The 25818-nt window shown below is 42.0% G+C and overlaps 1 protein-coding gene across 1 annotated transcript in view; it reads left to right on the top strand.

Annotated features, from left to right (window-relative positions):
* Positions 1-25818, top strand: part of EPB41L4A (erythrocyte membrane protein band 4.1 like 4A) — a 234384-nt gene that overhangs the window by 3286 nt on the left and 205280 nt on the right. The window lies entirely within an intron of this gene.

Here is a 25818-nt window from a genome sequence, read left to right as displayed (position 1 = left end):
TATCTTTGTATCCATATTAATGTTATGTAGATGTTTGTTTTCTTAACTTGCTTTAGAGGTGACCTCACCTTGACAAACAGGAAGTCTTTTCCACACAGTTCACAGTTTGAGCCCTATTCAAGATTAAAAACCCAGGTTTATATAGCTGAAAGCTGTTGGTTGTGTTTTGAGCCCCACAATAGCTTTTAGCTGTTTGTTCTCTGCTGCTATCTCTGTTGTTTATTCAAGTAAGGATTTCTGCTATGATTGGTCTTAGTTTTTTGGTAATGTTTGTTCTGGGAAACTTTTGTCCTTTGTAGTTCTCTGTGCTGGGGGAGGTAGAGATCTTTCTTTTTGTTCTCTTAGAAAGCAAAACTTGAATGTGGCTCAGACTTCTTTTATAGGTTGTCATTTGGTTAGCAAAAGATTTCCAGGGAAAAAAAATAGCAAGGTTAGTCCTTAAAATTGCTGCTGTAAATATGGAATAGATTAGTATTTTCAGCAAGACTTTCGTCCTTTGAGTAGTCATGTGATGAATACTGAGGCGCTCATTTTTCTTTAGATGTATTGACTAAATTAATGAAACCAATGTGACACTGAGATAAACTCCATTTTTACTTTGTAAATGATTTTCTAAAGATATACCATACAATTCAGCCAAAGTATACAGTTTATCCATTAACTGTTAAATGTTACCTCTCAGTCATCCTGAGGTTCCTGAGGGAATATTGTGAGTCAGTTTTGATGCTTTGATCAGAAACTTCCTAATAAACTGGAAAAACAATTATAAATTAGGGGCTTAAAGTATATGTATCTCATTTACCAAAAATTGTAATTTTCATTCCATTTGGACTGGTAAAGAAAATATCTCAGGAGATTGGGAAAAAAGTGAAAACCAATAGTTCTTCACAAATTATATCAAGTATATGTGTGAATATCTATATCCTTTGGTATCAACCACGTAAGGTACAAAGTCAAGGACCTTATAAATATCAGTTGAAGCAAGTAATTATACTTTACGTAACAAGATTTCTGTTAATATAAGATTGGCTGTGGGTCTTGATCGGTTAGTAAATTTGATGTTACTGGAATAGAAAGTGCTCCTCCTCCACACTACATCCAGGTTTCCAAAATTCAAATGTGATATCCAAATTGTGGCTATATAAGATTAACTAGTATATACATTGGTATATAATTGTCATATAAATACCCTCTCAATTTTATAAGGAGTTTTTTTTCTTGAAAAAAATTAAGTATACTTTTTATCATCCATGGCTTGAATATGACTTAGAAACTATTTAAGGGGGAAAGCATTGTTACCTCCAATGGCTTTATGGCTGTCCTTCTCTAGATGCTTAACAATATTATTGGTTGATGGTGAATCATGCTTTTTGCAGCCCAGTTACCGTGTTCTTGCATTCTATGATGGTAAGCTTGAACTGAAGTTGACCTAATGCAGTGCTTTTGTTGCTTTTGAGCATGGGTGAAGATAAGGTTAAATCTATTATAATTGTTGGGACAAAAGTCCAGACTCTACTTTGATTAGTCATATGGACAGTAGTTTGTTATTTTTATTTAGACACTTACAAGATGGAAAACTCATCTTTTGTTCGGTGGTTTGTGTCAGGTTTTATCCCAGTCAGTAGGGCTAAACAATTCCTTGTTGTGGGAGTCTGTCCTGTCCACTGTAGGACACTTAGCATTCCTAGTGTCCAGATGCCAGTAGCACCTCTTCCCCAGTAGTGACAACCGAAAATGTCCCCAAATGTTGCCAGATATCCCCTGATGCGCAAAATCACCCTAAGTTGAGAACCACTACCATAGAGGATAGCGGCTTTCTTTGTTCTTAGTGCTTTCTTTGGTGCTCAGTCTTCCACGCTGAAAGCAGGACAACTTTTGGATGCTTTCTGTTTTTTCCATTTTTCCCCCTCTTTTGGAATGGTGAGTTGTTTACCTATATTCAGTGAAAACAATATGATATCTATGTCTCTAACTTCATATTCTTATTCTCAGAGCATATCTGAAGTGATAAAAGCATGGGGTCTGGGGTCAGACCACCTGGGTTTAAATTTTGGCATCACTGATGACTTACTAGCTGAGTAGCCTTCAGAAAGATACTTATCTTTTCTGAGTCTCAATTTCCCCATCTATAAAAATAGAGACAACGTACAGTACTCACCTCATACATCCATGGTGCCTTGCATGTGGTAATCACCCAGCAGATTTTAACTTTATTCTTCCTCCTGTTCTCATCCTCCCCTTCTTATTGTTGTGGCTTATAGAGCTACTAGAGATAAAGTCCAAACTTCATTGTTTGTCTTAGCACCCTGCCTGATCTAGCCCTGCCTGCCCCAGTGACTTGGGTATGTAGAACTGCTCATAGTTTCCCAAACATTCCAGACTCTCTTGAGACTCTATGCATGGGATTCCTGTGGATTGGTGTATGCTTTTGTCTTTCCCTGAACACATCCTCCTCTGAACCATCCTTTACGACTTGACACAGGTGTCCTATCTGCTAAGGCAGCCGTCAACTCATCCTGACCTAGCAGAGTTCAACACTGGTCTGCACCTCACACACACGCTGTTACAGTACCTGTCACATTGCAGGCATTATTTCTGGACACATCTGTCTCCTCCAGCATCCTCTGAGCCCCAGTCTATGATGCTTAGCAGCTAGAGCTGTATACCTCATGTAATAGGTGCTTATTAACTATAATTCGATAGAGGAATGAACGGAGTGTTACAATTGGAATAGGCCATAAGGAAAATCTTCTAGATAATGAGATTCCTTTGCCATTTTCTTTTAACTAGAAAAGACCCTAGAATAAAGTAAGTCTCACTGTGAAAAATCTGTTGCCAAGATACTCTGATTTTTATATTGGTAATAGGTAGAAAATGAGATGGCGTAGTGGACCGAATTCGTGCAGGGCATTGAAGAGCTGACTAGCAGCTATTTCAGAAAACATAAGTCCCATCATTTCTGTATTGTAGTGGTAACTACCACGTCTTTCTCTCTCTTTTCTAAATATAACTTTTCCCTTCCAACTGAGTCTTTTGGGAACAGGGCATATTTTCTGAGTGGACAACAGATCCTCACACTTTAGTGACTTTTCTTCTTTACCTCCCATTCCTTAAACTGAGAACAGTGTTGTTTAGAGTTTACACAATCAGGGCCTGGCACAGTAACTTTTAATCTTGCTGTATCACCGATTTTATTCTTTTTTTTTTTTTTTTTTTTTGAGACAGAGTCTCACTCTGTTGCCCGGGCTAGAGTGAGTGCTGTGGCGTCAGCCTAGCTCACAGCAACCTCAAACTCCTGGGCTTAAGCGATCCTACTGCCTCAGCCTCCCGAGTAGCTGGGACTACAGGCATGAGCCACCATGCCCGGCTAATTTTTTTGTATATATATATTTTAGTTGGCCAGATAATTTCTTTCTATTTTTAGTAGAGACGGGGTCTCACTCTTGCTCAGGCTGGTCTCGAACTCCTGACCTCGAGCGATCCACCCGCCTCGGCCTCCCAGAGTGCTAGGATTACAGGCGTGAGCCACCGCGCCCGGCCCGATTTTATTCTTGAAGCTACGTAAACCTAATGTGACGCTGCTCTGAAGCTTAATGGAAAAGATGGTGCGCATAAGTTAAATATTGAGTTTTGATGAAAAATGTTTTTTCACTGTGATGCAGAATTATCTGTCTGCAGGCCTATTAGAAACAAGACAACTCAGGGATCAGACGGGCTGTGCCCCTCTGGCCTCTCTGAGGTTGACTCCTCTGGCCCAGCTTTATCTCTGACATTTTAGCCACATCTAAAGCTCCTGGTCAGCCTGCTTTGGGTTGCAATGACTAACCACCATGAGTCTTTGTTTCAGAGTTTCATGTGTTAAGATTAAACAGGCACCTGTTATCACATGTCGTAGGCATAGACTCGGTGTGTTAAGTTCAGGAACCAGTCAGTTTACTTTGTGACTCAAAAACTTGTAACTGCAATTTGGAAAGTCTATACCGTTCTCAAAAATGTGGATTGCATTCCTGTGTCCCCTGAGCCATGTATGTATTTCCTGTTTGTTTTCTTTTTTAAGAGAAACGGTTCTTCCTTAATGCTGCCTATTGTTAATCTCTTTCTCTGTAACAAAGCACCCTCGGGGAAGAGATTCCCCAGGGGCTGAAGTGGTTCCTCAGGAGACACTCCTGCTAATCTCGAAAGGGCTGCACAGCTCTTCCAAACGTGTGGCAAGTTTGTTTTCAAGCGGAGGATATTGACGTGCTAAGAGGAAGTTAGAACAAGAGAGATGGGGACAGGCCAGGGAACAGAGAGGTGCTGAGCGCGAGCTGGCACGGACGATAACCGAAAGGTCAGATGGCAAGGGGGAGGAATCAGCAGACCGAGACTGAGACCGGAGAGGGAACCAAATGCTGCAGTGTATTGTGTAGAAAGGCGGCTTTGCCTTCTGAGCGCTTGAGAAAGCACAGTGTAAAGCCCAGTCCCCAGCTTTGTGGGGACTGTGTTCAGAAGTTGGTTAGAAAGTGCTTTGTTGAGAGCACAGCTCTCCGTACAAACGGTGGCGTGGGTGAGGGTCACGTTCTTAAGCCAGCGCACAGAGGCCATGTGAGTTTTTAAGCCACTCAGGTTCCTTCCCCTTCTTCCAGACCTGTGTGTTTCAGAAGCAGCCCTGCAGCCGCTGCCGCCTTGACTGTCACTTGTCAAATTTGGTTTTTCTCTGCCATCCTCACTGCTCCTGACTTGGTGCAGGCCCCACACCTGAACCAGCCGCCTCACTGGGGTCCTGTGTGTCACCTTCAGTCCTTCCCCTCCCTGCCCTATGTTCATATCCTGGTCTGCTGCATAATTCCTGGCTTTGGGATTGGGCAAGTGATTTTTCTTTGATCCGGTCTCAGTTTCCTCATCTGCAAGCCGAGGGGTGTTTTATCTGCCTTGTAGGATGACTGTGAGAATTTGAGAAAAGAATTTTAAGTACATGGGATAAAAGGTGCTCAGTAAATGATAGTTGTTAGTGTGTATGATATATTATTTGCTGATACATTTATTCCTGAATCCCAATTTGGGATACCTAACCCCCCCACCCCTGCCCAAGGTGACACAGGCTCTCTGAGGGGTGTGAGTGGTGGTTAGAAGTGGGCGAGCAGCGCTGCTTCAGGATTTGTAGATACTAGTGATTTGTCAGGTCTGTCCATCTGCAGGAGAGAGAGTATCACGTTCCAGCTGTGCGTCTCCTCTCGTTGCCTCGGCTACCACTGGAATGCTGCACTCCTTCTGCACCCTCAGTCCTGACTTCCCTGTTATGTGGCTTGTATTTCTGATTGCCTACTGGATTCCACACTGGGTGCCTGAGCCTGCTATCACTACCCCCAGACCTGCTTCTCTCCCTGAGCTTCCTGGTTTGGTGAATCATGCCATACTCTGTCTTTGGCAGTGAAGGTGCTTTGATCCCCAGTTACAGAGATCCCTTTGTGAACTGCTTCAACATGAGGAAGCTGATTGCTTCACCTATCAGGGAATCTGGGGGCAAGGAGAGAAGGTTCAGGGTGGGTCAGAGAGATCAAGGCCCCAGCTTCTCTCCATCTCCTCCTCGCTGTGCCATCTTGGGAGCCAGTGCCATCCTCAGGTGTAGCAGATGGCTGAATGGTTCCAGAGATGAGGAGGATATTCATGTATGGCAATAGGCAAGATAGGAATAGAAACAGTCTCCTTTTTAGGAGAGAAGCTTTCTCTAGAAGTCCTTCAGCAAACTTTCCCTTGTGTCTTTTAGCCAGAATGAGTCTGGTGGCCATCTTGAGCTATAATGGCAACGGGGTCACCCTCAGAACTGGGTGGGAGTGGGATCAGTTTCCCCGAGACCAGTGGCTGCATGGGGGAGGGGCTCAGGAAGGAAGGAGGGCAGTTGGGGGTGCTGTTGGTCACCAGTAGTGTCTACTCTATCCCTTGGGTCAGGATCCTCAAGTTTCCAGGTCCTTCCAGGGCTTGGAATTCCCACCTCCTAAACATCTTCCAAATTTATTTCTTCCCCTCTTTTCTCATTGCTACTGCCCTAATTCAGTCCCTTCTCTGTTCTCAACTGGACAGTTCTTGGTAGCCTTCTAATCCCTGCCCCTGCCTCCAGCATGAACCCCCTGTGACTGCGTCCAGAGTGGTCTTCCTTGCCTCCTGCCTAGAGTACTTCAAAGGCTAGTCGACCTCTGTGCTTAGGTTTAAATTCCTAGCTGGGGGCAGCAGTCATCTGTTCTTCTTTCTCCCACCACTTCCTCATACCTGTCTTGTCCTCTAGCCAGACTGAGCTGCTTCCTGGTCTTTGGATTCTCCATGTTCCCTTTCACCCCTGTCTTTTTCCCTGCCTGGAAAGCCCCGCTCACCACCTCTTACCTGAGTGACGTGCCAGCCCTCATCAAGCAGGGTTCTGCTCAGGTTTCACCTTTTCTGAGAACGACTCCTTGCTGGAGAGCTGGAGAGGCCCGCTTTGACCCCAGTCAAGCCTGCATTTCAGTGTGGTAGTTTCTGTACTTTCCTGCCCATGGACCTGGGAGCGATGTAGTGAGGCGAAGAGGGCACAGGCCTCAGTCATAGGTCAGTATGGCTTCGAGTCTCCCCCCCATTTGTTAGTGCCATAAACATGGCCAAGTCACTTATACCAAGTCTGCTTCCTCATCTGTAAAATTAGGGTAAAGCTCTCCACCTCGCCCTGGGGAGCTGCGCAGGAAACCCTTAGCCCTCCCTGGTGAGCGCTGGAAACCCTTGAGGGAGGAGACTAGGTCCTTGCTACAGGATTCCCTGGTCAGGCCCCGTAGCAGGTAACCAAGAGTGTCTACTGGGTGTGTTAACCTGAATAAGCAAAAAAGGTACCTTTATATTGACATAAGCTAAGGAATCTGAGGAAGAAAAGACATCCCCCTCTCCCTTTTGTTTTTCTAGGTATAAGCACCTGCTTGACTCCTCAGTTTCTTATTTGATTTTTAAAAACAGCTTTGTAAAGATAGAAATTACACACCATACAGTTCACCTATTTAAAGTGTGCAATTCAATGGTTTTCCATATATTCAGAGTGAAGATATGTACAGCCATCACCGCAGCTTTAGAACATTTTCATCGTTTCGGGAAGAAACCTCATACCCGTTAGTAGTCGCTCCCAGTTAGTTCCTCCCCACCCTCCACCCCCACCATTAGACAATCACTACTCTTTCTGTGTCTGTAGCTTTGCATATGCTGGACATCTCAGATAAATGGATTTGTATACTATGTATTATTTTGTGACTGGCTTCCTTCACTTGGAGTAACATTTTCAAGATTCGGTCACAATGTAGCATGTAACAGTACTTTATGCCTTTTCCTTGGTGAATAATCTATTGGATAGATATATCATATTTATCCATTCATCAGTTTATGGACTTTTGGGTTTTTTTACACTTTTTGGCTATTACGAATAATGTTGCTATGACGATTCATGTACATGTTTTTGTGTGGACATGTTCTAATTTCTTTTGTGTATATACCTAAGAGTACAATGGCAGGGCCATAAGGCTTAACAGTTTGAGGAACTGCCAAAATCTTTTCCACAATTGCTGCTGCACCGTATACATTCTCACAGGCAATGGATAACGGTCCCAGTTCTCCACATTCTCTCCAACGCTTGTTATAATCTTGTTTATTACAATCATTCCATTGGGTGTGAAGTGGCATCTCATTGTGGTTGTGATTTGCATTTTTTCCTGATGACTAATATGCTGTTGAGTATCTTTTCATGCACTTATTGGTCATTTGTGTATCTTCTTTGGAGAAATGTCTGCTCAGATTCTTTGCCAATTTTTTAGATTGGTTTGTCTTTTTGAGTATGAATTTTTACACGTTATCTGAATATAAGTCCCTTATCAGATATCTGATTTGCAAATATTTTCTCCCATTCTGTGGGATTGTCTTTATATTTTCTTGATGGTTCCTTTCAAACACAAAAATTTTTGATTTTGGTGAAGTCCAGTTTATCTATTTTTTCTTCTGTTGCTTGTGCTTTTGGTGTCATAGCTGAGAAACCATCGCTAACTCAAGGCATGAAGACTTACTCCTATGTTTTCTTTTAAGAATTTTATAGCCTTAAGACCTACATTTAGGTCTATGATCTGTTCTTCATTCTTTTGCTCATGAGTATCCAGTTGTCCCAGCATTGTTTTCTTGGCACCCTTATAAAAAAGCCAATTAACAATAAATGTGAAGATTTGTTTCTGGGCTCTCAATTCTATTCCCTTTATCTGCAGGAGTATCTTAAATGTACCTTGTGTAGTTTTTACTAGTTCCCTGATAAGATAGGTGTGTGTGATTCAGCAAACACTCCTAGTTAAAAACATTTCATATTTTGCGAAAAATTTCCTGTAAACTGGGAGCAGTGACATTCTCTATTTTGCTCACCGTTACATTTTCAAGAACCTAAAAGAATGCCAGGCACATGGTGGTGCTCCGTAAATATTTGTCAAAGGACTGATTGAAAGATTGTTTTAGTCATGCTGCTGCTATTGCTTTTGTAACTTGAAACTGTGCTTGAATATTTAGATTTCCAAAACTTTTCTGCACAAGTATTGCTATTTACGTTCTGTAAAGGATTTGCCTTTGGTTCTTGCAGACTCTTTCTGTAAGTCACTCGGTGGAGGACTGGAAAAAGGGTATTTTGCCTGTGTTTTATGAAATACTTTCTTTGGTAGTTTTGATAGGGGAAGATGTTAGAAAAATTAATATCATTTCAATATGTATGTGGTTCTTACCTATTACCCTGAAAAGTATTTAGCAAATGTTAGAGGTTTGTTCTTAGTAGTGCAATGTGTGCTTTTTATCCCCTAGGAAAATAATGTAAATGGCTAGAAGACTACTTCTGAACACACAGGACTTCCCCTAGGACTTCCTTTCAACCCTGAACTTTGGGGATTTCTAGCAGGATTGCAGGTTAAAGCCTAGGGAGTAGTCATGGCTTTATGGAATTGGACTAAAACCCCCTAGGACTGAGGGAAATCGTAGCAAATCTTAGTGGTATCGAAACTGGCATAATATAAGCTTTACAGTCTTGTCTGGATTGCACATTTTAAAAGTCGGTATTATTCAAACACTTGACAAATCCCAATAGCTGTGGAGGCTACAGCTCTCTTTGTGAAGAGGATCTCAAGCATCTAGAATCTAGATAATACCACAGCATCACAAAATCTTTCACACGAACTCATTTCTGCTTGTCATTGCTTTTTCCTGTCAGCCACTTACTCTTTGCCCAGTAGTTCAGCTGTCTGATCCTCTGCACCAAAGCTGTGTGTGGTCGTATGTCCTCAGTTAATTCAGCCCCGTCGTGCTCCCTAAAATGCAGCAGACAGCCAGGGCGAGAGTGTGGAAGGGGTGACATAAATTACAACAGACTGGATTTCACTTACAGTAGAAAGTTAGACCTGTGTGGACAGTTGGAATCATCTAATCCAGCCCCCACATTCTATAGGTGAGGGGACGGAAACCCAGCAAGGGGCCTGGGTTGATTTGCCAGAGCCCAGCCCGTGGACCTAGACCCTTGCCTCTGATTTTCTACCTGGTTCTTTTCTTGGTTGCCAGTAACCCCCAGTTTCTTTGCAGCAGAGAAAGGAAAAAGGATTGAAAGCTGATTGCTAGAGGCAGAGGTCAGAATTTATTGAAAATCATTTAGATTCACTGCCAATCCCATCTCCTCCCATTCTCCCAACCCCTCCCTGTTTTTTTGTTTTTGTGTTTTTGTTCTTTCCCAGCTCTCTTAAATTAAGTCTTCCCAGTCCTGTGGTCTGTCCTGATTACCTTTTGCAGTCTTAGCATTTGGATTTGTGGAACTCTCCCTGGTTAGGTTACGTGAGGGAGAGAGCCTTCTGCTCCAAGGAACCTTATTAAAAAAAATTTACATAAGAGATTACTTATGTGGAATTTCTTTTCAGAATGATACTTATTGCATTTTAATTTTTAGGCATTTAAAAAAATGCTTAATTATCTAAAAAATCTGGAATAGTTTATTTTGTGCCATGATTTTAGAGCTTGTATCACTCAGTGTTTCCTTGGTCTTTATTTTGTAAAGCCTTTACCCTGAGTTCTTATAGCTCCATGCTGAATCTTTCTCCAGGAAGAAAATTAAAAACTGATTAGTGACCCTTCTTATTGCCCAGGGGAGGGTGCACAGAAGAAAGCAGAAAGGTAAAATTGCTCTTTCCTTGAAAGATTTCAGATAGGCCAATCGTCAGGAGGCTAATAGATCTTGTCCCCAATAACGATTATTTTGTGTTTCTGTTGCTATTTACAAGGGCACTTGGAGGACGTGCAAATTTTCCTGAATTCCTCAGAGAGCCAGCTTCTTTTTCGTTCAGACACTGTTTTTACATCATGTTATGGAACAGTTATTTGAAGGTAAATAGGTTTTGGGTGTGAGGGTATCTTGGGGTCTGGACCAACGCTATATGGATTTGTGAAATCAGTTCTACAAGAATTTATTCAGAGCTTATTGTGTGCCCAGCAGTATCCAGGATTTCTGGTGGGGATAATGAAATAGAGGGATCACTCTTACCTATAAGAAGTTTAACCTTGAGATGGAAAGACAAATATTTACTTAGAAAACAACAGAGTATAATGCAGGATAATTTATAATCAAGTACTAGGTTATATAGTGGAGATTCTAGGAGGCATAGAAATTCTTATAAGAAGTTGTTTCTTATATGCCGGAGTGAGGTTAATCAGGAAAGGTGTTTTAGAAAAAGGGAATATAGTTTCAACAGTGCCTTATCTGAAACCCTTGGGGTAGATATGTTTCAAGACCTACAATTTTTCAGATTCCAGCATGGTTATATGGCACATACATTATACAACATCCCCGGACAAGTCTGAAGGAGATACCTCATAACACAAGCACAGTAATTGAATATTCATAAAAGCGGACACAAATAGAGACCATAAGTAGCCTTATCACAGTTTATAACCGCTGTTGTTCCTCTGTTAGTTATCTGTTGCTCTGTGGCAAATTATGACCAAAACTAAACTTAGTGGCTTTAAAATAACTACCATTGTCTACAGTTTCCATGGGTCAGGAATCTAGGAGTGCTTAGTTGCGTGACATGGCTCCAGGTCTCCCATGAGGTTGCACTCCGGCTGTGGCTGAGATGTCAGTCACCTGGAGATGATGGGTGTTGCCAGAAAGTCTCAGTTCCTCACCCTGTGGGCCTCTCCGTAGGCTCCTGAGTGTCCTTGCAACATGGCAGCTGGCTTCCCTCCAGAGAAAGTGATCCAAGCGAGAGTGCTCAAGATGGAAGACACGGTCTTTTATAACATCCTGGTACTTCTGCTGTGGTGGTCACACCAACGAGCCTCGGTGTGAGAGAGAACTGAACAAGGGTGTAGGACCAGGAGGGTAGGGATCTCTCGGAGCCACCTTGAAGATGGACTACCACAATCCTCAAGTGAGGTTTGGCATCAGACTTAAGAGAAAACCTTCAGTTTTTGTATCCTTTTGGATTTTAGATTTGGAGAAGAGATTGTGGACTTAGCCCCCTGAAAGTGGGGACTTGACTGTGTCCCTGCAGGCTGTCCAGGACGGAGAGGTAGCACCAACACAGAGAAGCGAGTTTGGTGGAGGAGCACGAGGAGTGTCTGGGGAATGCTCAGGCTGACAGTCTCCCGTGCGCCAGGCTCTGTACTTGGTGCCAGGGATAGAAAGGTGAATTAGATCATTTTCAACCATCTGGAGCTTAAATGTAGAAATATGCTTTGGGAAATAGTGCTTGATGAAAATACTTTTATTGAGTGTCTGCAATAAGAAAGGCTGCCTGTATGTTGGAAAAGGAGAGAATATAGACTCAGAATATCTGGATTTCTCATCTAGCTCCTTCATTTCTTAGCTTGGAAAAATCACTTAATGTTTTGGACATTTGTAAAATTAAGATGCTAATATTATCCCATCAATATTATAGGTGTTGAGAGGCTCAGAGGAGATAATGGCAGAAGAAAACTGCAAAATTTTAACATCCTATAGAATGTTAGTAATTATTATCTTGTGGCTCCATCATTTACTCACTAGTGACCTTTGGCAAGTTATTTAACCCTGTGCCGGAGTTTTGTCATTGGTAAAATTAGGCTAGTAATACTATCTATTTCCTAGGTTGTTAGGAGAGTTGAATGAAATAATATATGTAGGGCTTAGAAGAGTGCCTAGGACATGGTAACATGATAAATACCAGATAAGTGTTAGCTGTCATTATGATTAGCAATAGCCAAGCCCTGTGGGAGATAAAAGGTGAAATCATGACTTAGAATGCCCTTAGACATAGGTTCTAAGCAATGAGGCTAAGTGCAGTTTTTCTTAAAAGGCTTTTTATTATTTTCATTTGTATTTGTCGATCAGAAAACTGATTTATTGGGTTGGACAGAGCTTACTTTGAAAACAACTACCAGTTTCCTCTTTTTTGCCCCCTGTCTGCCGTTTTTTGCTGTTAACCTTTATGCACAGCTTTTTAAATTTTTGGAGGTCGTAGCTGAAAAATAAATCCCTTTGTATTTCTGGTAGGCTGGTAGTCAAGAGTAAACGGGCCAGCTTCCCTGCCAAGCATAAAGAGGTAAGTTCAGTTCAGATAACCTTGATCACTTGATGAAGATACGTTTCAAAAATGAAGCTTAGTTTTGGGAACCCAGCAGGATTTATTAAAATTCCTTGTAGTAGTAAATTATGTGTCAAAAAGAAGACTAGTAATTCTATTAATTTCAGTGAAGAAAACGTTAAGTTAATTATGATTTAGCTTTTGTAAGAGTCTGAATTGCCTTTTTTTGAGGATTATGAGAACCTTGATAAATCATAAGTTCCTAAAATCTGTGTCCAGCAAACCCAGAAGACCTTTCCCCTAGACTGACTGCCTTTCAGCCATTACACACACCCGGGAGGGCAGGTTGTGACGGTGTCACAGAACATCAGTATTGACACCGAGGTCCAAAGAACAGCCATAGAGGAAACTAGACCCCCTTAGGGTGCAGATTTCCTTTGTGAATGGTGGTGAAAAAACTGGAGTCTCCTTGTATGTTTTCAGGTTAAAAATCCTTGCATTTTCCTCGTACTTGAAAATGCCAACTTTTTTTTTTTTTTTTTTTTGGTGAGCCAGAGGGAGAAAACTAAGTGACCTAACATTTAAATACCATATTAATATTTGGGTCAGTTGTGTTTAAGAATAAACACGACTGACTGCTCTCTAGGAAACTTTTGCTGTCTTTTTAAATACTGTTTTCGGAAAGATGAGCAGTATTTATGTCTTGAAACATTTTCTTAAAGTATGAAAATCGAGGCTACTAAAAACAGGTATGCGTATTCAATAAGATGTGCCTGGCTTTACTTAAAACCGTTGTATTTTTGAAAAGTTTCATTGTAAATTGATTTGTGTTTGAAAATGCTTGTCATTTGGTATTGTAGAAAAGTTGAAAAGGATCCAGGGATTCCCTCCCTCCCCCCAGTGGAGGAGTGGTGATTTTATGTGATCAATTCTACAGTTCTGAGCCTTCCATGTACTGTTTCCTGTGCTTTTTTCCCTGCTTTTTCACTTGCTGCAGCAACTGCTGAGTTGACTAAAGTCATGATCCCAAAAAAGGCTGCTGTGGTTTTCAGTACAAAAGGAGAAGATAGGTATATCTCTGTTTCTGTTTTCCCAGTATGTGTTTCCTCCTTTGTCTGCGAGTGGTTAGATAATTTTGTGCTCTCTGCCTATGGTTGGGGGAAAAAAATGAAAACAAAAAGCACCATTTCCCCCTATGTTTAACATATTCTGCTGCTCTTAGTGGAATTCATGGCTTATTAGGCATGCCAAGTTGTTTTCTTTTTTCTTTTCTTTTTCTTTTTTTTGAGACAGTCTTTCTTGCTCTGTTGCCCAGGCTAAAGTACCATGGTTTCATCATAGCTCACAGTAACCTCAAACTCCCGGGCTCAAGTGATCCTCCTGCCTCAGCCTCTTAAGTAACTGGGACTACAGGCACACACCATGACACCTGGCTAATTTTTCTATTTTTAATAGAGACAGAGTCTTGCTCTGGCTCTTGCTGAGGCTGGTCTCCAACTCTTGAGCTCCTTCTGCCTTGGCCTCCCTGAGTGCTAGGATTACGGGCGTGAGTCACCACGCCTGGCTGAGTTGCTAGTTTTCTAAGCATGTGTGACCAAAACTTATGTTCAAAAATTGCTTAGGCTGACTGACGTATTTTGAGGTCTCACTGCATGCATTTGTCAGAGTTTGGCTCATTTTGGCTAATCTCTTCTCCATGGAAGATTCATCGACACTAGTTGGGTCAATTCAGCTGCATTTCCTCTGTTAAATTGTGTTTGATTCCTATTGTAGGCAGAAAAAGGGTGAGAGCCAGTAGGGACACAGTTAGAAACATCTGTAATTTTTATAATGCTTACCAATAGATTTTACACCTTCCCATAAATTGAAACATTTGGGTGGAGAATAAAGCATATACAATCCATATATCTATTTGCTATCACATGTTTATAGTATTTCTGGTATGTCAGTGCATGCAGGGATAACGTTTAAAAAATGCTTCAAAATTACTGAGAGAACATTAAGAAATAGTTTCCTCTTGTGCAGGAACTTCTGGTTCTTAACTGAGTAAAGGATGAAGAAAGGATTCCTCCAATCTTGGGTTGTGACTATGTCAAATGCATGTTTAGTGCAAGTGTTTGACCATCGGGATAGATGTCTGTGCTTCCTTCTACTAATAGCTCTGAAGGTCTGATGGGTGGATCTAAGGTGGCTGTGGGAATGGTCTAGGTTTTCAGCCTGGAGGTGGTCCCTGCAGTTTATCTAGTTTGGAGCCACAATCAACTTTTCATTACTCAGGTTCCACAGATTTCTGTGGCTTTTTCAGTTCCCCTAATAGAGTGGACAGACAGAGCCCTGGAAAATAAATCAAATTTCCTATTTTCAACAACTCGGATGATCGATTGATTGGTAGATAAAGGAGAGTGAAGCTGTTTGTTCTTTCTTGCACTCATAAGCATTTTGCTTTTTTAATGACTTCATTTTTTGGGACTTCATTATTTTCTTCATTAAGGCTCCTTCATAGAGTGGGACCATATGGAATTAAAAGGTGCCCAGAAGGAAAAGTGAGCCAGTCAATTTATTGGAACTTGCATCCAGATACTTTGCGTTTCATGTAATGTCTGACACGCAGTGGTGTTCAGTAAATGTTAACACCCTTCCCTTCCTGACACCAGTCAGGCTGTTGTGGGGGATACAAATGAACATATGGGAAATTAGAACAGCTAAATGGAGTCTAGGGCTGGTAGCGTAATACTGGACTGGTTAGAGACATGGAGATCTCTTGGAGAAGTGTGTCTTGAATTTGACATTTTTTTTTTTTCAGACAGGGTCTCACTCTGTTGCCCAGACTACAGTGCGGTGGTGTCGTCATAACTCACTGCAACCTCAAACTCCTGGGCTCAAGTGATTCTCCTGCTTCAGCCTCCTGAGTGGCTGGGACTATAGACGTGGACTTTGTTGATTTTACTGTTTTTTTTTTTTTTTTTTTTTCCCCGAGATAGGGTCTCACTCTTGCTTAGGCTGGTCTTGAACTCCTGGCCTCAAGTAATCCTCCTGCCTTGGGCTCCCAAAGTGATGGGATTATAGGTGTGAGCCACTGTACCCGGCCTTGAATTTGACTTGGAAGAATAAGTGGGCTTTAGATACATAGAAGGTGAGGGGTTGCCCAGTGGAGCTCCTGAGACAGTGAGCAGCTGGCTGGACCCAGAGGCAAGGGGAGCATCAACTTGCAGACAGTTGGTGTCACTAGGTAAGGGAGGGACCTGAAAGCCCTAAAGGGGATTTAAGACCTGCTGTGTGATAAGTCAAGGCTGAGGAGAGTCCTGGTGGCATATCAAGAAATTAATCTGGCAGTTACTGCAGGCTGGATTGGAGATTAGGGAGCCTGGAGTCTGGGAAAGCATTGGTGTGAGGCGATGAGGGCTGAGAGTCAACAGTGGCAGTTGAGTAGAGGAAAAAAAAAGATAGTAAGGATGTTTTGGACAATCATTCATTAAACAGATATATTTTGAGAACCTTCTAGCTTCCAGGCACTGGGCTGGGCCCTGGATGCAGTGATGAAGTTGACTGACACATTTCCTGCCAGCGTGGAGCTTAGGGGGGACCAGGGTGGTGATTACACAGGTCTGGGGAGGAAATGGTGGTGGTGACATGAGAGTATATAACAGGGAATCTCATGGGGTGGGAGAGAAGCATTCCTGAAGAAGTGAACTTTGGGTTGAATGGGGATGATGTGGAAGCAGAAATTCTAGGCTGAGGGAGCAGCCTGTGCAAAGGCCCTGAGGCAGAAACAGAAAGAGTCCAGTGTCAGGGGGATAAGTGAAAGAGCTGGTGATAGGATCATGGTGAGGGAGGGTGTATTGGGAGGAATATTGATGGAAATCGGGTGGTTTGGATGGTTTGGTTTCAGTGAGGGTGATGGATTCAGGTTTCAGTTTGTGTTCATTGACTTTTGCTTCTCTCCTCATACCTCTGTGCTGGTCTGCCTCTAGAGTACCACCTGCATACTAAAGCTGATTCCCAAGGATGGCTGATTTGCCTAATTATAACTCTGCCTGCAGCTGGTGTTTTTAATGTGACCTACCTGAGATCAAAGTCACAGCAGTTTTATTTCGTTGTGCTCATTAGGAGTTGTCCATTTTCTAGAGAAATGTGCCCTCAGAGCATGGTATTTTCTGTTTTGGATGACTGCTTTACACATTAAAAGCTATAGGTTTATTTTTAAAGAGAATTCTTAAGAGACAATAAAATTATTAATCTTAAGTATTGTGAGTTCTAAAGCTTAAGATTCACGAAGTTGTCAAGAATAAAGTCTGTTTCTCAAACATGCAGCCCATTTCTGCCTCGGGGCCTTAGTACCTGCTGTTCCTTCTGCCTAGAATGCTCTTCCCCCAGAACTCTGCATGGCTTACCCATACCTCCTTGAGTCTGTGCTCAAATCTCCAGTGAAACCCCCCCAACCCCTCTGTACTTTGGGATCGCAGTATGCATTTATTCAATGGATACTTATTTTTTTAACATGGGACTAACCTCTAGTTTCTCTGGCTGTAATCAATGTCTTAATGCTGTATTGTTATTTTTTAAAGATAGACTTCCATTAGCTTCTTGCAAAAAACATCCTGACAGTGAGGGCAAGGTCTCTAAGGCACTGAATGTGCCACCTTGATGTTCATGTTTTGAACATCATATACATTTTACTCAAAGCCTGTGGACTTAAATTGGCAATCTTATTTTGTTAATCCTCATACAGGTTAGTGTATCTGATTTCTGAGTCTATAGCAAAGGTAGGCCTCCTGGGAAGACCTTAAGTAAAAGAGAGAAAACCCAAGTTCTAAAGAAGTATGATGGGCTGTTTATTACGAAGGCCAATAGCACTTTACTCCTATTAACTACTGAGCTTAGAGATTCATCAGGCTGAGGGTTTTTCTTTCTTCTCCTCGCCCACACTGGGGAATAGAAAGACTTTTTTATATCGGATGGTTGGGCTAAGTAATCTTTAAGACCACCTTCCATCTTTTTTTTTTTTTTTTTTTTTTTGAGACAGAGTCTCACTCTGTTGCCCAGGCTAGAGTGAGTGCCGTGGTGTCAGCCTAGCTCACAGCAACCTCAAACTCCTGAGCTCAAGGGATCCTCCTGTCTCAGCCTCCCGAGTAGCTGGGACTACAGGCATGCGCCACCATGCCCGGCTAATTTTTTTCTATATATATATTTTTAGCTGTCCATATAATTTCTTTCTATTCTTAGTAGAGATGGGGTCTCGCTCTTGCTCAGGCTGGTCTCGAACTCCTGAGCTCAAACGATCCGCCCACCTCGGCCTCCCAGAGTGCTAGGATTACAGGCGTGAGCCACCCTGCCAGGCCCACCTTCCATCTTGAAAGCTGTAGGATCCTATTCTGTCTAAATATTCTGCTTTAGCCAGTTTGTTTTATGTATCATTGTATGAACACAACAGGTGCATTTCTTAGCTTAGTGGCTTAGCGTATTATTGTCTGAAGCCTCAGTACTCTAGAAGTGGGGATTTCTGGATCTAAATGCATAGAGATTTTTAAGGCTCGTGATTCATAGGGCTTGAATGTTTTCTATACAGGCTGCACTGTAGAATAATGGTTAATGGTTAGGTTGAGTTAGGAAAACTGTGGTCAAATCCTTGACCTGCCACTTACTAGCCATGTGATTGAGGATTCACTTAATCCCTGTCCCTTCATTTCTTCATCTGGAAATGGGGAATAGTAATCATACCTGCCTTACAAGGTTGTTATGAAGATTAACTGAGAATGCACTCTAGCTGCTATTATCATTTTATACTCCTAGATTTTCATGAGCATATAATATTTATGTCAAATATCCTTGTCCATTTGATAAGAAAATGTGAAGTTTTGTTTATATTTTTTGGTTATTGTTAAGGTTGAGTATTTTTTATGTTTATTGGTTATTTGAATTTTTTGTAAATTCTTTTTTCAGTGTTACTCTGTACTTCATTATAGCAATGGTTCCCTTCTCTAAATTTGCATTCATATTGCATCTGCTACTCATTTTACATGTGCTTGGTATTCTTAACAGCATCCAATGTAGCACTAAGAATGCACAGTTTGGTGTTCCGTAGGTACTGTACACAGTTTAGAAACATTTACAATCATGTATAACATGTGAGGATTATTTTGTTTTGGTAAAAGTCATTGTTTCTGTTTTTAGATCGAGTCTATCAATTGTTTGTAAAATATTTTTACTTTTCAAAGAAAAGCTCAGAGTTACTTCCTTGGGAATTCTTATAAAATGAAAAATCCATCATACTTGCACCTTGTTGGTCATTGTGGTTTAAAAATGTTCATAAATTTCTTGATACTTCTCCCTTCAAAAGGTGGTAGCTAATTCACCTGCCCTGGAGTGTGGGCTGGACAGTGCTTTGGAGACCAGGCTACACAAGGCACTGTAGCTTCCTCCTTTCTCTCTCTCTCTGTCTCTCATCACGTGCTCTGTGAAAAGCCAGCTGACCTGTTGTGAGGCCGGTGTGCCAAGGAACTGAGGCCTCTGCCAACAGCCAGGCGAGTGGGGGCCATTTTGGAATTCGGTCTTTCAGCTCTACTCATGCCTTGAGCTGACTGCAGCCCCGGCTGATATTCTGCCCACAACCGCATGAGAGACCATGAGAACCACTTCGCTTAATTTAGCTGCTCCTGGAGTCCTGACTCTCAGGTGCTATGTGAGGTAAATGTTTGCTGTTTTAAGCCATTAAATTTTGGGGTAATTTGTTCCATAGCAGTAGTGCCTATAGTTGTCCTCTAGTGTCCTATAGGTGTCTAATTTTGTTTAAAACTAAAATAAAAACTCAATGACATTCTAAAACACAGAGTATGCCTCTGGAGGAAACTGCTTATTGAAGCAATATAGACAGAGCCTTTTGTATAAAAGTGTGAATTGATTTTCTAACAGTGTTTTTTTTTTCATATCGTTTAAGCATTGAGAGATGCTGAATTTATTTATTTGAGCTCAATTATTGAAAGTTTTGAGTCAGACAGACCTGGTTTGGCATCTTGACCCCATCCATCCCTTTCTTACTGTGTAAAAGTGCACTGATTGCTTAGTCTCTTGAGTTTTCTTCAGGTTCCTCTTTTGTAAAAAGGTGGTGGTGAAATCTACTAATCTACTCACAATATTATCTCATTTGAAGATCAAATGATATATATTATATTGTCAAAATTACAAATAATTTAGTTTTCATTTTTTGTTTTTTTCTGAGACAGGATCTTGCCCTGTTGCCCAGGCTAGACTGTGGTGGCATCATGATAGCTCACTGTAACCTCAAACTCCTGGGTTCCAGCAATCCTCCCACCTCAGCCTCCTGAGTAGCTAGGACTACAGGTGTGTATCACCAAGCCCTGCTAATATTTCTTTCTTTCTTTCTTTTTTTTTTTTTGAGACAGAGTCTCGCTTTTGTTCCCCGGGCTAGAGTGAGTGCCGTGGCGTCAGCCTAGCTCACAGCAACCTCAAACTCCTGGGCTCAAGGGATCCTACTGTCTCAGCCTCCCTAGTAGCTGGGACTACAGGCATGCGCCACCATGCCCGGCTTATTTTTTCTATATATATATTTTTAGTTGGCCAGATAATTTCTTTCTATTTTTTTAGTAGAGACGGGGTCTTGCTCTTGCTCAGGCTGGTCTTGAACTCCTGACCTCGAGCGATCCACCCGCCTCGGCCTCCCAGAGTGCTAGGATTACAGGCGTGAGCCACCGCGCCCAGCCAATATTTCTTATTTATTTATTTATTTTTATAAAGACAGGGTCTCACTAGGTTGCCCAGGGTGGTCTCAAACTCCTGGCCTCATGTGATCCTCCCACCTTGGCCTCCTGAAGTGCTGGGATTACAGGTGTGAGCCACCAAATTTGAAGATCTCAATTGGCTGTATTTGTGATTCTTGAATGGGCAACACTTCATTCCATAAAAGAGAATAAATACTTTCATGAGTTGAGCAGGGGGGCTGAATGAAGCAGAAACAAAAAACAAAAAAGCAGGTTGATCATTTCAAAGTTACTTTCCTCGTAAGGTGGGGACAGGGAGACAGCAAAGAAAGATAACTGATAGGTTAACATCAGGTTACTGCAGGTTAAGGATTAAAACAGAGAGAACTTCATTATTATGCCAACTGAAGCTTGAAACCGGTCTGTTTGGGAAATTGGCTGTTATCTCTCCTGATTTCTTGGAAGGTCAGATAACTCAGTTTTGATTTGGTGATACAGAATTTTAGCATGTGTGACTCCATTTTGATTTTTAGTCTGGTCTCTTGGGGCTTAGTACCAGAGCTTAGTTCAAAACCATGGCCTCCTTGATTTTTATTTAACAATATTAAGTGCTTATTAGTACAATGTATTATAAAATCCATTATATTTTTTAAAGTATTAAAAAAATGCCAATACAAATCTGTCCTAATACAAGGAAGTAAAATTGTTGAATGAAATAGTTTTCTCCTGTTTGAAAATGTTACATCTTTGCTTTTTAAATGATTGTACGTTTTAAACTTTTTCCTATTCTTGTCCCCAGAACTTCCTGCCAAGCCACAGACATTTTTTTTTTTTTTTTCTGTTTCCAACAGTTCCTCTCCTGGGATAAGAAATTGCTTTAGCATAAGTTCACAGCTCATTAAAATAATTTAAGAACCAACTGCTTCAGAGGACCACAAACCAATAATTTACTCTTGAGTGTGTGTTTACGTCTTGGAACCCACAGAGGGGGTTAAAGGGGAGAGTAGTGGGCTGGGAAACTCCCTGGTCAGTGCTGAGGCTGTCTCCTACCCAGCCGGCTCTCCAGACCAGTCACCCAAGCAGGTTGCCATGTTGGAGATTAAGTACAGCTGTTCTGCGTACCAAATAATGACAGAGTGGTGGAGCCAGGGCAGAGAAGGGCTCCTGACCTGTCCCTGCACATAACAACTGAGCAGGAGGATGAGAATCCTGGACTAGAAGTTTGAGAGCTGGCCACTGCCGAGGTGGGACTCACAGCAGTGTCTGACTTTAAGGCCGCCTGCGGACTTGAGGTTTTTCACACGCGGGCTGTCTATTCCTAACCCCGACCTTCCCATTCTCTCTTCTCCCTCTCAGTCTGGTGATGCTAACTCCTGAATGCACGTTACAATCACCTGGGGGAGTTTGAAAATGACCAACTGGAAATTCTGATTCAAGTGGTCTGGGTGTGGTTTGAGTTTGGATAAAGTTAAAAAGCCTCCCGCAGGTGACTCAGATGTGCTGAGGGGCATGACACCCGGGCCAGGTGTGTGTGTGTGTGGGGTCCACTGATCTGTTTCCAGGCTCCTCCCCTCCGCCTCACCCCACTTCCTTTAAATCTGTGTTATTTAAGGCTGACTCTGGCTGGCATCAGCTTTGCGTTGCACTTTTAAACTGTGACCTTACACTGCTTGCCATTTTAAATGAAGGGAAGGAAGGTAATTTTTTGTGTGTGAAAAATTACCAGCTGTAACCAGATACTGTAAGGGTAAATTGTTAGTTTGCTGCCCTGTTGGGTTTTGAATTAATTTAATGATCTGTGAATTTCTGCTGAAACAACTTGAATTTCTGTCTCCTCTGTGCCATCGCCCCTAGAGAGTAACTTTTGGGGTTTGGTGTCTTAAAATGTGTGTCTTCCTACAGCGAAAGACGAGTGAGATGTTTTACTTCCTTATTCTTTTACTATTTAAAATCAGGTGGATAACTTTTACATTTCTTTTTTAAGTAGGGACTGTAGGAGATTAAGAACGTATGTCATGAGTTCTGAATAAATCTCCTACCTAAGGCTTTTTCTCTTTAATATGATCGTATGTGTGCCTTAGTATTTTAATGTACAATTTACAAAACTATTTCTCATACAGTCTAATTTACAGATAATGTATCTTTGAAATGTATTAATAGAAACTTGCCAAGTCTGCGCTTTGGAGGTCTTATGATAAATGTGAATGTTATTTTGCAGCTTAAGGGAACATTTGCAAATTAGGTAACACATTTTAACATATCGCCACCTGGTACCAGAATCTATTACCAGTCCATTCCAGATAGTTTTTTTACCTTTGAGAAGCCATACTGGAAGCAATGGGAAGGCTTTGGCACACAGGTGGGAGCTGACGTGGTGTGTGTGTGTGTGTGTGTGTGTGTGTGTGTGGTCAGGGAGGGCACCTGTGTTGGGCATGGTCTGTCAGACCCTGGTTCATGTGCCTGCCTTCCTGGTTGACCCTGGGACTGGGGCTGGCAGCAGCAGCCATCACAGTCAATCTGGGCACCTTATTGAGTGGTGGAGAGGCCAGGGATTGTGCAGCCTCCAGATTAAGAATGTTTCACTTTGAAGCAGTGCAGGCCCTTAAATGAGTCACCAAGGGCAGGGCCCCTTACTGTGAACGCTGAAGGGCAGCCTTTGGGCTTTCCAGCTTCCTTCTTAAAGCTCAGGCTGTCCGCAGTGCCTGCAGTGGCTGAGATTGTACCGACATTAGTCCCAGAAGGAGTGGAGCTCGCTCGCTCTCTGGCCTTGTAGTTTTTCGTCTCAGGTGTGAGACCCATGTCTTTTGGGGCAGTTCTGGGCTCTCCAGGTGGACACACATGCTCAGGGGGTCCAAGTGACAGCTTTCTCTTTTTTCATGATTTTTTTTTTTCTTTGTAGTCTTTTTAGCTAAATCAAGGACCCATTGGTAGGAAATTTGTCAGTGGTGAGGTCCATGTGGAGGAGCATAGCAGGAGAAAGAGGACTTCCCCTTTTGTTTTGTCACTGTCTTGTTCGTTCTTTCACTGGATTGCTTCTGCTTTCTTGCAGGAGAATCACTTTCCATTCCTATGAGCCTCTCCATCTACTCAGTCTTCCAATGTCACGCCTATGGTGTCTTCCTTTAATATCCAGTCAAAGGAACAGAATCTATAAACTAATTTTTGAGATGGGTCGTGTATTTATGATCCTAAATATAGGATTAAAAAGAAAGTTTATACAAGAGATTCATTTTAAAACTTCATTTCTATAGTACGTTCTGAAGTTAGTGCGCATTCTAATCGCCTACATTTTTTACAGATCAGAGCCTGACAGTTAAATCCAACAATTTATTGGATTAAAGCAAACAAACATTCAATTACCCAGAAAACCCCATTCCCTGAGCATCCTTTTTAATCGATATTGGGTAGTATAGATGAAATTAGAATTCTGTCTTCCTTAAAATAATTACTGTAAGTGTGAAAGCCTTTTAAAATCTATGGAAATCAACATTATTAATTTTTAAGCTAATAAAAAATTACCGAAGGAGTGATGTCCCATTGGAAATAATTTAGGATTAGACAGGAGTTTAATTTGCTGTAAGGATATTTTATGTAAGGTTTGAACAATTTTATGGGCTGGGTTTATGAGGCTGGTACTTCAGAGGCTGTTTATTTCTCCCCTGTACGTTCCTGGGATTTAACATACGCCCCTCAGTGGGGGATAATGCCTTCGCTCTGTCTTGTGCAAACAGCTGTGCTTATTAAAGACATGACTAACGGGCTGAAAGGGTGCAGTGTATCACTTCATTCCACTATGGCTTTAAAAAATATATTACATGCTAGGGTTGAATTCTTCATTAAAGTAGCTAGAAACAAGGGTAGTCGAAGGGACTAATTAAGCCACATTAAGAAGTTAATTTTTTCGCTAACAATGAGCTCAGGCATTATTCCTGAAACAGGAAAGCTTAGAGGGAGAAAGGAGTAATGTGCTAGTTGCAAAGGGTCTGGTTCATGTTGCCCTCGTTATTTCCAGAAATGTTCTACCAATTTGAGCACCAGGAGCTCGTGAGATTGAAACCTCATCTCTGAGTGATTTCTATTTGAAGACTTGAGAGAGAAAATCTGCATGTAAAAAATACACCAGTGAGGTTGGATAAGACCAATTTCTGTTTCTTTCTTTTGAGTTTTGTGTCCTCTAGTCTACTGGGGTCTCTCTTGAGATGCTCCAGGTTTGGGGGTGCCTCCCTTCTCTGACTTAAACTGTAATTTCAATTCTTTTAATTTCAATAAGGTGGTAATTTCAGTGAATTAAAAAGAGACCAAAGGATTTTTTAAATTGTGTTTTTGGCTTTAGGTAATGGGATTTACTTTTCTTTCCAGGTAAGGATGAAGGTTGGCAGTTTAGGGTTGGTTCAGAGACTTAATGTAGGGCTCCAAACTGGCTTTTCTGTGAGTTTCTTGGCCTTTTTTTTTTTTTTTTTTAATGGCTGCCTAGTGTTAATTAAAAACTTGTTAGCAACTCTGGGATTCTGCACTCTCTGTAATGGTTTTCTGTACTATGCCCATACTTTGCTTTACCGTTGATTAGACTTTCTCCAAATCACCTAGCTGAATCTGCCTTGTGTTTCTTCCTGGGGCCCTGACGGATACAGATGTGTCGTTTCATCAGCAGGGAGCAATTTTCCTGGAAGCATTGCTTCCCCATCGGACTTCCTTTCTCTCAGGTGCCATCGGCCAGGACTGGGGTCACACTTGCAGGCTGTAGGCTGTTGGAGGAGGACCCTGGCAGGCCCTAGTGGGAGACAGCATCTGCTGGCAGAAGCTTCACCTGCTCTTTATGACAGGTAAAGCCGAAACTATATCCAAGGATCATCTGTGCTACTTCCAGCTTCTTCTTGGAAGGGTTATGGGCCTCTGAGCCCACATGGCTCATGCAGTGACCAGGATGGACCACCCGGTAAATGGTAGGGGCTGCTCAGCTCTTTATGTTCTTTCCCAGCAGATACAGAGGCCTAGGGCAAAACTTATTTACTGCCTGATAAGGTTTGGATGCTTGGCCTCTCCAAATCTCCTGTTGAAATTTGATCCCCAGTGTTGAATGTGGGGCCCGGTGGGAGGTATTTGGGTCTTGAGCACAGCGCTCTCATGAATGGCTTGGTGCCCTCCCCCACATAATGAGTGAGTTCTTACTTTATTACTTCACACCAGAGTTGGCTGTTGAAAAGAGCCTGGCACCACCTCCTCCCTCTCCTGCTCTTGCCATGTGACACCTGCTCCTCCCTTCACCTTCCCCCTTGATTGGAAGCTCCCTGCAGCCCTCACCAGAGCAGATGCTGGTGCTGTGCTTCTTGTGCAGCCTGCAGAACCGTGAGCCAAAGGCATTTTCTTTAGAGTGACACAAATGGACTGATACACTGCCCATGCTGAAATGTCGCCAGAGGCAAAATCCCGTTACGACTTTCTTTTTTGCTTTGTAAAATAAAAATAAAAATAAAAATAATGGAGCTTCAAGCAGGGTTTTGGCAGGCACTCTTTCTTTACTTTGAATATGCAGATATCTATGCTAATTTCCA

The sequence above is a fragment of the Eulemur rufifrons genome, chromosome 17 (assembly GCF_041146395.1).
Source record: "Eulemur rufifrons isolate Redbay chromosome 17, OSU_ERuf_1, whole genome shotgun sequence".
In the NCBI taxonomy this organism is placed as follows: domain Eukaryota; kingdom Metazoa; phylum Chordata; class Mammalia; order Primates; family Lemuridae; genus Eulemur; species Eulemur rufifrons.
Note: the sequence above shows the minus strand (reverse complement) of the source record. Positions and strands in the feature narration are given on the sequence as shown.